The sequence below is a fragment of the Thermobia domestica genome, chromosome 3 (genome assembly GCF_964235325.1).
Source record: "Thermobia domestica chromosome 3, izTheDome1.hap1.1, whole genome shotgun sequence".
NCBI classification, from domain to species: Eukaryota; Metazoa; Arthropoda; class Insecta; order Zygentoma; family Lepismatidae; genus Thermobia; species Thermobia domestica.
This window is the reverse complement of record NC_137456.1, coordinates 135,753,214-135,765,522: the sequence shown is the minus strand read 5'-3', so window position 1 is coordinate 135,765,522 and position 12,309 is coordinate 135,753,214. Positions and strand designations below refer to the sequence as shown.

Below are 12,309 nucleotides of genomic sequence, written 5' to 3'. Positions count from 1 at the left end.
TGACTTTTACCCCTAGACATAGAGGAAAAAGGATAGTAGACAGCTAGAAGCGGTTTCTTTGACGTGAATTCAGTGTAACAAGAGTAGATACTAGTTTCACTTTTCTCTATCTCCCAAAATCGCGAGTGGTAGAAATCTACTACTTCTAGGTCTAATACTGATCTCCACAGCGGAAATGGTAATGGAAGGCAGCAAAAGTTTTTCTATGTGGATTCAGAATTCCAAGTATATATTCAGTTTATCATAGAATCCCAACCATGCCAGTGAAGTTCAACCTCAGGACCACGCGCGTAGAGAATACGTGCCTACTTATTACTCCTGAGTCTTAGATGAAGATAGAATATTGTGTATGCCTTCCCACTATATACGATACATTAATAAGTAAAGTTCTAATGATATGGCACTGAATACAAAACGAAAAAAAACAATGAAGATAGATATATATAATTACAACATGCAATCTGTTGTCATCGTCCATATGTACTTGTACACAACAGAAGGTCGAGGTCAAATCATGAATATCACGTGACGTACAGATTAAACTCAGTTGAAACCTTGCGCCATTATCTTAAAATTATACGCAATAATTTTATTAAGTGAAACCCCGTTTATGGTAAGCTTCGACGATGAAAGTACCAAAATTACGTATATTCTTCATTCTTTTGTTCTTCATTGTTTATACTGTGTACTGCCCAGTGGAGTCAGTGCCTGCAACTTCTGTGGGGAATTCAAACAGTCAAAATTCTGTACGAACAGTCCATATGATTGCTGTGCCTGATAGAAATGCAAGTGTACGATGTGGACGCAACCAAAGGCTAGATCGAAATGGAAGATGTCGCAGAATTTTTTAGGTAGGTAGACACTTAAAAGTCCAGGTACTCGTTTATAGGTCTAATTCTTTCAGTTCCGGTAGCATTATTTAATCTATCAGAATAACTAACTTAACATATATCTATATACTAAAGAAAAAGTATTAACATGTTAAAGCATCATATAGAAATAACTCTGTACGATATTATCAGTCACACAGACGTCATTGTGAGAACCGCCATCTTGAACTTTTTTTTTTTTTTTAAGGAAAGGGATCTTGCTATAGCTATATGAAATGCTATATGAAATAAGATAATATTTTAAGAGAAATTTAATTGTTTCCTTGTTTTGTTTAATCGACAAAACTATTAAAGAATGAACATAACTTTATTTATTTATTTTTTTTTTAAGTTTTTATGTGATAGAAAAGATTGAAATATGGTTAGATGTTTAGTTTAACGTTCCACATTGAACCTTTTAAGTTAAAGAAGATGGATGGTTAATGAAAGTAAGTATGAAATAACTGGTAGAATGAGAATGTGGGAGAACCTCGAGAAGACATATGGACATGAAGTTGTCCACTATAAACTCAAAGTAGGGGCTTGAAACTCGAAGTAGTGGCCCCTCGCACTATACGTGACCATTCTACTCAGAATCACCATACCCATACTATGTTTCATAGAAAAACCCAGATCATCTTTCAAATTCTTCGGACAGTAGTTCACAAATTTTTGATCTTTACAAGGACGTTTCTGTAGGGACGTATCGAATATAGTGGCGAATATAGTGGTGAACAACTGTGGCGTTCTCCTGAGGGCCTATAGTCAAAATTATGCTTCCGAGAAAAACGTAATTGAAAGTTAGTAATACTTCTTGAATTTTGGAGTCACATTAATTCAAAAAGGTGAAGATATTAAGTAATAATTGGGGTTTGCGTACATAATTTTGTTCCGACATATCGAATATATTTTGCAATAGTATCCATGGTGTCCTTCTTCCAAAGAACACAAAATAAGATGAAAAACAATAGTACAATGGAACATACGATGTATAGAAAAACGAAATGAGTGTGAGTATAAAGAAAATACATCTTTTAGTGTAAAGTGCATGTAAATGGAATTTAGTAGAATTTCCTGCATAACACAGTCAATTCAGTTTCTGTTTGAGGGTGACTTCAAAACAAGAAAATCTTGAACAACTTCCACCTTTGCTAGATTAATGCCATTTATGAGGCTAGATCTAAGGATACATTTATATTTGGATTACTGCTTGACCATATTTGGACACTTTCTCTTTATGATATATAATATATTCCCATGAATAATGATGTAAATGTTTCAGCTCCCTGTCCTTTTTCTTATTATATCTTCAAGTTTCTTTATCATATGATGTCATCCTGCTGTGTTTCACTAACCAAGAAATACGGTACCCGTAGTTGAACTGTTCTTGAAAGTTAGTATTAAGTTTCTTGAAGCATTTTTTCACATAACATTTATCAATTGCCTTGAAAATTTTGCCACCTATAGGTTTAGGAGCTCACGACGAATATGCTTTTCCACTTTGTCTTTCTATTTTCTGTAGTTCACATTTTTGATACTTTCTTCTGGCGAAGCAATTCGTCTCAAATCATTTTTTCGTCGGTATTCATTATTAGAAATACAAAAACACAATGACAAACACAGATATAGGGTCAGAGTAGATCACGACACACTCATAATGCAAAACATTGCTTGTTATGATAACAAAGAAATGCAGAACAGTGTTGTCACTTCAAAACGAAATTTTTAGAGGTTACACCACGGTTGCCAACCATACGATAATTTATCGTGATATACGATAAAAAAAATTAAGCCTTAATACGATATACGATATACGATAACGCCCTTGCGATAAATGGAGAATATACGATAATTTTAGAACGCACACTTTTTTCGGGTTTTGAATACGCAAATAAATTGTGATGTGCATTAAAGAATTATATAAGACACACACTGAGGTTTTTTTAACAGTCATTCTCGCTAAAATAAATCAATAACGATTTGAGAATCGGTATTTATTCTTTAAATTCAATTATATTTACGTGAATATTGTTGTTGTTGACGTTGGATAGAAAGATATGCTATTCGTGAGTGTGAGTATGAACGCCTTTAGATGAAAAAAAAATCGATGTGTGGACCGGGTTGTGGAAAGTGAAATTACAGTACAGTGTAATTTGTTTTTCTAATTATTTGTGTGAACACTTAAAATAACTATAGAAAGTGATAGAGATCCTGAAAGCCGTCCACCCTAGGAAAGAAACTGAAGGCACGGAGTGAGTTGAATCTTAAACATTTAAAACAAAAATCTAGGAAAGAGTAATTAATTGATGCTGTGATAAGGATTGGTTAGAGCCTGTTAGTGATAATGTGTATAAAGCCTGGTGTAAAGTTTGCAGAGCCGAATTTACTGCTGACTTGACTGTAGTAAAAAAAAAATGTATGCTAAAAGATAAAAAACATTTAAGTGTAGTAAAACGTATAAAGTTTGTTGAAAGAAAACTCGATTTTTTAATCATCTACGTCTACTACTCACAGGTTGTGTTAGATATCTTAGATTTGACACATACTAGTGCTGATTGTGAGAGTGTATTTTCAAAAACGAACTTAATAAAAACACTGTTAAGAAACAAATTGCAGTCAAATACAGTTAGTGATATGATGCTCGCTGCCCACTGTGTACAGAACTGTGTCGAATTTGAACCCAATGAATTAGTGATGACTTCAATGAATAAGTCAAACATATATGGCGGTGTAAATAAGGAGAAAAAGGATTATAAGGATAGTAACATTGATTTGGAGTTCGAAACTGAAGATTACTAGATAACTTTGTTTCTACTATTACCCCATTCATAATGAGTATACGATATATATATATATATATATGTAATATACGATAATTTTAAAGACGAAAATCGATAATTTTGTTTTCCAAGGTTGACAACAGTGAGTTACAGAATCAACTAGAACGGTTTATTTTAACAGATCTCCGAAAAAAAAAAAAAGATTCCATGAGCCGATAGGCCTTCCGTCAGGAGAATGCCTCAATTGCCACAAATTTCTCAAGAGGCTGAATAACATGACAATAAGAAACAATTAACATAACTTGATATTATTCAACGATTATTTGTTCTGATCTTGCATGGTTGTAAGTAGTAGAGTATTTTGCTTTTAGCACTAATCATCACTTTGTAATAATAGTGCATCGTTTTGCTGCAAAAACGCACCGCACACTTTTCACACGGAAGATTGACCTCAAAGTACGTCAGAGATAAACATTCCTATAGCATAGCATGCATAGAGAATGTGACTAAACGTTTATTTGCCCTTTGAGTATCTATTCTCATGTAGTATCAGTGTCAGAGCTTGCTTAATTTGTACTTAGGTCGTTTTTCAGCAGCAATGTTATATAGGAGGAGACTTCAAATGAAATGAAGTGAAATTTTTCAATTAAATGTTCTATGGATATGCTCTTTAGGCAAAGCAAGACGATGATGAAACTAGTGAATGATGATGGAAGAATTGGCAGGATAAGAAAATGGAAGGAAATGGGAGTACCTCAAAAAACCCACCGACACGATATTGTCCACCACAAACTTACTTGGTCGGGGACCGAACCACAGACCCCACGCATCGGAAATAAGCGCTCTACCACTGAGCCATCCTAAGTAGATAACCACAAATAACCAATTCCAGTACCGGTCGCTTCCTTTCGTCAAGACGAGTTTATATATATACTTATCTATCTATCTATCTATCTATCTATCTATCTATCTATCTATCTATCTATCTATCTATATATATATATATATATATATATATATATATATATATATATATATATATATATATATATATATATATATATATATATATTTAAATATATATATATATATGTTGCATGTTTGCAATCATTGGATATATATCCCACCCTCGGAAATCGTATATAGTAATTCAGGGGGAAGTGAATATAGTGAGCATGAAAGTGAAAAAATATTACACAGAAATGGTAGCATGACTGATTGACAATTATATATGAATAGGACAGACCTTTTGCATTCTGAAAATACAACTATGGTTCATATCGTGTCTGAAGTAAGGTGCACAGAAAGAAATGAATCATACAAGGTAAATTATTCACTTCACCCCCACCCGTAAGGGTGAAGTGAATATACATATGGGGTGAATTGGTGAGAAAAAGTGTCCTCGACATAATGTAAACAACAGTGTATATAGACTGCTATATAATGAGTATACAACTAACGAAGAACACCTATTATAGGGAGCTAGCTTAATTACCAGCGGGGGCTGAGGTAGAGGGGGAAAATTTTCAACATTTTTCTTCCTGACTCTTGCGACACTCCCTTACTCTCCTCCTATATGTCAGCGTTGCCAGTCGTAAAAAAAATGTCACATGAATGTCATTCTGAAGAGTTAGTTGATTATTTGTTGGGTGTTGTTGCGGTCGCGATTTTGTTGCTTATTATTCATTTGACAATGGCTCCACAGCGTAAGAGAGGGCAAACTATACACAGCGAAGCTAGAGAAGTAATAAGAAAGGTCATAGTGCAATGCGACGAAGAAGCGAGGGAGAAAAAAACTGAAGCATCTGTTATCACAGTCTAATTTGCGTGGGTCCACGTAGCCCTATACACGTTTCTATATTCTTTGAACATTATTTATTACTTATTTTTTTAAAATTGTATTGGGTATTTATCTTCATTGTTTTCTGTTACATTTTAGTGCCTATTTTACTGCCTATTTTGTAAATTTTAAGTGCCTATTTGCCCACCTATTTTCCAGGTTTTTAATGCCTAAACATCTGGTCTCTAGTGATAATGATTAATCGAACTTAAACATAACACATACCGGTTCTTCATTGCACTTCTAAACTGTTAATAGGAAATTATGTATAGGCCTATTTGTTCGAAAGAGCAATTAAACGAGTTTTGATGGAATAGTTTTACTTTTACACTCTTTTTTTCTATGTTGTTGTTATTGTTGTCTTGTTTTTTTCTTTCTTTTGTTAGCATGCCCCTGTGTAAAATGGCAAAGTTATGCTGTATCTGGGAATTTGTTCAATAAATAAATAAATAAATTTCAAGTGTTATGTATAAGCTCTGTGATTAGATTGTAAATAAATGTATTATACGAAGACAATGCTATTTTTAGAGCCAACAAAATTTCTTCGAAAGAGCGGAATATTCTTATATATAAATATTATTAATAAGAATTAATATTTATTATTATTATTATTATTATTATTATTATTATTATTATTATATTAATAAGAATTAACGTTCTAAACAAGCTTAGAAGCTTCTAAATGTAGGATCTACATTTTTCTTGCAAAAAGCGGGGTTTGAACCATCGCATTCAACTATCCCCAGCGGAATTGACTCTTTTGTTGCAATCGAAGACTAAAATGCTAGACCGCTCCGCCACGCGGGTGGTTATAAAATATAGAAGGTGAGTAATATGCAAAATGTATTCAAATACGGTAACTGCTTATGCAAATTTTAAAAAAATCTTTCGATAGGGATTGCACAGTTTGCATAAACTCTTTGAATTAAGTGAGTCTTAGGTGATTTTTTTTACAGCGCACTGGCAACCCTGCCCAGGACCATCGAGTGACCGTTTCTTGATGACGGGGATGGAGCACCTGTCAATCAACTCTGAATTCTTCAGCCTCGCATTAAAGCCAGCTCCCAGTAATACATCATCTAAAGTCATATAAGTTATTGTCCAAAGTACCGTCTCGGGGACATTGAGTTGTCTGACCTTACCAGAAAGAGCACAATATTTGAGTTCCCAATAGACTGAAATAGCGATGTCGTCATTTCCTTTCCGTTGCCATGGTGATCGCTGTTTTTTTCTATACAAACGCGTGAAGCGAATGGTGTATTTTAAGTTCTAGTACAAACAAGGACAGCAGCTGTAAATTTGTTTACAACTATAAAATGTTTTAACGGCTATAAAGTTGGTGGGAAAGGATATATATTTAGACTGTGGATATGCGTTTAGAAGACTACGAATAAAATCAAGAAAATTCAAAAAGAAAGTAATGTGTAAGGAACTTATTTGTCAAAACTCCACATTTCGAAGTGATAAGGTAGAAATCAAACAATTAATGTAAACGTCATTATCATGTAATCCACCTTAAGAAGCAATTATACACAATATAAACTCCCTAACGTGCAGATTGACAAACTGTCGGCACAAGGAAAACTCTAAAAATATACAATTTTAAATGAAAACAATGTTTTAGAATAATGTTAATTCTACTGGGACGTTTATTTTTCTTGTGAGCACTCTTGATTATGGAAGTGCACAATATTAGTAATCTACAATATTACAAAAGAATGGGGAGAAATTCAGTCTTTGGAAATTTTCAATCCAGACCATCAGTGGATATAGGTAAGATCTTTTCTTATATTCCCTATGAATTTTTTAAAAGCATTTAGAAACAGTACAATAATAAAAAAAACATCAAATTATGAATGGTTCAGCATATATTCTAAACAACTGTTAAATATTAATCCTGTTCATGTATGCAATGTTATGATACTTATATTAATGAATCAAAAAATTCCAGAGTTACTTAAGGTTAATATTCGGAGGTGCATACATACATACAATATGGAATGATTAATAGGACTATTCATATCACCACAAAATATCTTACTCACTTCACCCCACCTCGACGTCTGTTTTCAAAACTTGTTGTGTAACTTTATGTGAGCAATACATTGACACACTTCTATATACATGCATGCATAACAATCGCCTCATGTTGCTGTGGATGTACTAGGTACAACACGATTCTTCAGGAAAGAATTGCTCTAGTTACTTGCTGTTCCATATTACAATAGAAAAAAAATATACTCAACTTCCCTGCTGTCCGTGCTCGGTGCATTCAATAGTTCGCTTCTTTCCTCTGTACACTACCTTCTTCGTCACCCCCAGACTCAACACTGTACATACAGGAACTTTGGAAGGTCAGCGCCAACCATATTTTGTTGCCACATATCATTAATCTTAACTCTATTCACTTCACCCCTATGGTCATTTCCCCCCGAATTACTCTAATTTCATCTAATGCAAATAAGGAGCCTAAGGAGGAACACGAAAACCCAAAAAGTAAACAAAAGCAAGCCAAATGTTTCACACGGTTGGGTGTCGTTCCGTCCAAAGATATTTCGTCCAAAGGACATTTCGTCCAGAGACATTTAGTCCAAACACATTTGGTCCAGGGACATTTGGTTCAAAGGACATTTCGTCCAAAAGACAATTGGTCAAAAGGACATTTCGTCCAGAAGACAATTGGTAAAAAGGACATTTCGTCCAAAGACATTTGGTCCAAAGGACATTTCGTCCAAAAGACAATTGATCCAAAGGACATTTCGTCCAAAGACATTTGGTCCAAAGGACATATCGTCCAAAGACATTTGGTCCAAAGGACATTTCGTCCAGAGACATTTAGTCCAAACACATTTGGTCCAGGGACATTTGGTCCAAAGGACATTTCGTCCAAAAGACAATTGATCCAAAAGACATTTGGTCCAAAGGACATTTCGTCCAAAAGACAATTGGTCCAAAGGACATTTCGTCCAAAGACATTTGGTCCAAAGCACATTTCGTCCAAAGTTATTTGATCCAAAGGACATTTCGTCCAAAGGACAATTGGTCCAAGAAACATTTCTTCCAAGGATGTTTAGTTCAAAACACATTTCGTCCAAATGATATTTGGTCCGATAACGCTTGGGGGTCCGGGGTTTGTTTCTATTAGAAGAGTAAAAGTTATGCCTATAACATTATGACTCAGTAGCTTCTTATTTCTAAAGGAAATTTGAAATAGAAAAAAAATCTTTGAGTTTTACGTTCCACGATTATGCCGGTTAGGCTAAAGGAGACGGTGATTATGAGAAATGAATGAAATGGTAGAATGAAGAAAGTGGAAGGAAACGGGAGAACCCGAGAAAACTGACGAGCACGGTGTTTGTAAACCATAAAGTTCACACGGCGCGAGCTGAGATCGAACCAGGGACCTTAAGCATCAGAGGTGAACGCTCTACCATTGAGCCATCGCGTCACCAAATTTAAAATAGAGATTTATTCCACAATTTTCATTTCGATAGAACAAATATATGCTGAGATATTCAGAAAAACATAAACGTCTGAAAACAAAATGGCCACCTTTCTTTGCTTTCATTAATAATTTTACAAAAATACGGTTTTAGCTTCGCAGAAATACAATTGCAGCTTTGTTGGTTAAGGAATTCACCTCCTCCAGAAATGATAAACAACCCTTTGAAGAGCAAACTCCCTCTTCATTTAACGACATTGCCTCCGCATGGTCATGGTTCTATTTGGTTTGAGACTTTGCAATAGATATCTTAAATGCACTATACTGTACTGAGAAAATTAATATGAAAGCCAAAGTATATACTGTATTTTCATGAGGAGTAACATTGAAATAAAAATATAAGAAACGTGAACAATTCTGGTTTGTCGTACAACTCACTGATTATGTAGAAACGTCTGCCGAAGTTACACACTATCAATAGCCTACGAATAGAAACCAGGCTTGCGGTTAACCTGAAAAGATACCTATATTCTAAACGAAATTTTCCAACTTTCATCTTATATTTGTCAATCATTTATCACAACGTTGCAGCCAAGAATGTGACTGTTTAAGAGTATTATCTTTGGACACTAAGAATATATTTCACACATGTGGTATTTTTCTATTCTCAGTATTTCTTCAAAGAAACTTATTATTTTTTACTTTTTCTAATATTTAACTTACTCAAATTTAAACTAAATTAATTTTAATTACCGGTACTTATTTTAAAACTATTTCATTCACAACATTAGAATTTTAGATGACATGTTAGCAGTTATTGCGGCAACATACTTCACACTCCTACCTTTCCCTCATTCCTGTTGTTCGGCCATTTTGTTTTCAGGCGTTTAGTTTTTCTGAATATCTCAGCATATATTTGTTCTATCAAAATGAAAATTCCTGAATAAATCTCTATTTCAAATTTCCTTTAGAAATAAGAAGCTATAGGCATTACTTTTTTACTCTTCTAATAGAAACAAATCCCGGACCCCCAAGCGTTACCGGACCAAACGACCTTTGGATGAAATGTGCTTTGAACTAAACATCCCTGAACGAAATGTTCCTTGGGCCAATTGTCTTTTGGACAAAATGTTCTTTGGACCAAATGTCTTTGGACCAATTGTCTTTTGGATGAAATGTCATTTGGACCAATTGTCTTTTGGACGAAATGTCCTTTGAACCAAATAAATGTCTTTGGACAAAATGTCCTTTGGACCAATTGTTTTTTGGACGAAATGTCATTTAGATCAAATGCCTTTGGACGAAATGTCCTTTGGACCAAATTTCTTTTGGACAAAATGTCCTTTGGACCAATTGTCCTTTGGACCAATTGTCCTTTGGACGAAATGTCTTTTGGACGAAATGGCCTTTGGACGAATTGTCCTTTGGACCAAATGTCTTTGGTCTAAATATCTCTGGACGAAATGTCCTTTGGACGAAAAGGGTGGTCACCGTTGCACACTGCTAGTTGCTTTGGTTTAAAAATAGCTAAATTTGAAACCATAGAATTCTCTTTAACTCCTTTACTAAGTATTGACTGACCTTTCGTTGCTATCTCCTTTAGCTTCTGAGGATTTAAACTTGATGACGTTACAGGGGAAAACTTGTCCTCTGTGGGGACTGCAGTGACTCAGTGGTAGAGTGTTCACTTTTAGTGTATGGGATCCCTGGTTCGATACCAGCTCGCGCCAAGTGAACTTTGTGGTGGACAAACACCGTGTGCGTGGGTTTTCTTGGGGTTCTCCCATTTCTTCATTCCATCGTTTCATTCATTTCTCATCATCACCGTCTCTTTTAGCCTAACCGGCATAACTGTGGGACGTAAAACTAAAATATTTCATTTCTGTGAGAGAACTTATTAAAACTAAAGACAAAAGTAAAATAAATAAATAAAATAAAATAAAATGTTAGACTATTTACCATGAGACTGTTTGCTTGGATTTTCTGCATTTTGGAAATCTTTTGAATGTGTGGAAAGTTAATGTAATTTATACCAAAATATAAATTGTAAATTGACAAACTAATAATAGCATTATAGGCCTAGATAGGCATAATGAATATGTAGTCACTAACGCTCAATTCGTAAAGAATATCCTTTGTTTTATATTGTAGAAAAACAATGAAATTTTATATTAAAATTGATAATTTTCGTGGAAACCATTTTAAAGGTATTATCTACTAGTTTTTATAGCAGTCAGCTTATTTGACTCAGCTTGCATGGCTTTTAATACAAGCTACAACCATGATAAACGTGAATTAAAACACATCAGTTAATTCTGCGACTTTTCAGCATTCCTCCAGCTAATGCTAGCGGTTCTAACCTACAGCACTCTGTCTCCTGTTTGACCACATATTATTCCCCATCATGATGGTTTACATGCAATGCTGCCTAGCGTTGCTGTAGGAGAACAATATGTGACCAGAACTTTAGGCTCTATTTTATGCTTCATTATAACCATAATCGATTTTTCCTATCGAATAGACTAAAAGGTTTCCAGGTATTGTGAAAAGCTTTCATAATTACCTACGTCCTCCAGTAGTCTCGTTTACATTTTCTATACTTTTTTAAAATATCACATTGTTATTTTGAATAAGGAATTAGTTTTTCTTATATTTAACAACTCACCTTCTAATTATTTGTCAAAAAGACTGAAGACTACATAGGTGAGTAAATGTGTTATTGATGTGAAAATAGAGTAAATAAATTCATCAGGCTTTAGGAAAGATCGAAGAATTATTGATATCAATTAATAATGTTGATAAATACACTGAAGCTATTAGTGAAAACCCGTAACAAGCAGAAGGGACCATTTTCTGACTTTCTGTTGGTTGAAACTCTAATACAAAATCTGCAAGTGATACATCTACATATATTTTTCATAGCATTAGCATAAAAATAATAGCTTTGAAATGTTCTATAGTTTTTTTTTCCACTCAAATGGTGAAACAAAAGTAATATTTGGTTTAAAGCTGCTGAAAATAATAAATAAAAACGAATTGTTTTGAGGTTGCATTTGGCTAGGCTACAGTGTTATGAAGTTAACACATATGTGGAAACAAGCTGTCATTTTGTCATAGAAAAGAATTTAAGGAATGATCCGCAATAAATGCATCAAAAAATTGCGATCTTGGCCAAGAATTTTACGAATGATAAAAAATGTATCAAAAGATTGTGATATTGGCCAATAATTATTTTTTTAGATTAGGGGCCACACAATTTTTAAACGGCCCCTAATCGAGTTTGCGTATTTTCTACGGAATAAGTACATCATACTGAGTTAAGTGATAGTTTGGGCTTGGCTACACTATCTAGGTAGTTCTCCAGATATAAGGCGTAGG

At 34.2% G+C, this 12,309-nt stretch overlaps 1 long non-coding RNA gene across 2 annotated transcripts in view; it reads left to right on the top strand.

The window, feature by feature from the left end:
- Positions 1-12,309, top strand: part of LOC145680762 (uncharacterized) — a 54,647-nt gene that overhangs the window by 22,130 nt on the left and 20,208 nt on the right. The window contains exon 1 of one of the 2 annotated variants that reach the window (XR_014130673.1): positions 462-851. The exons of the other annotated variant lie outside the window; for it this stretch is intronic. This is a non-coding gene — a long non-coding RNA (uncharacterized LOC145680762). Of the gene's footprint in view, positions 1-461; positions 852-12,309 lie in introns of those variants that run through there. 2 annotated transcript variants of the gene reach the window in all.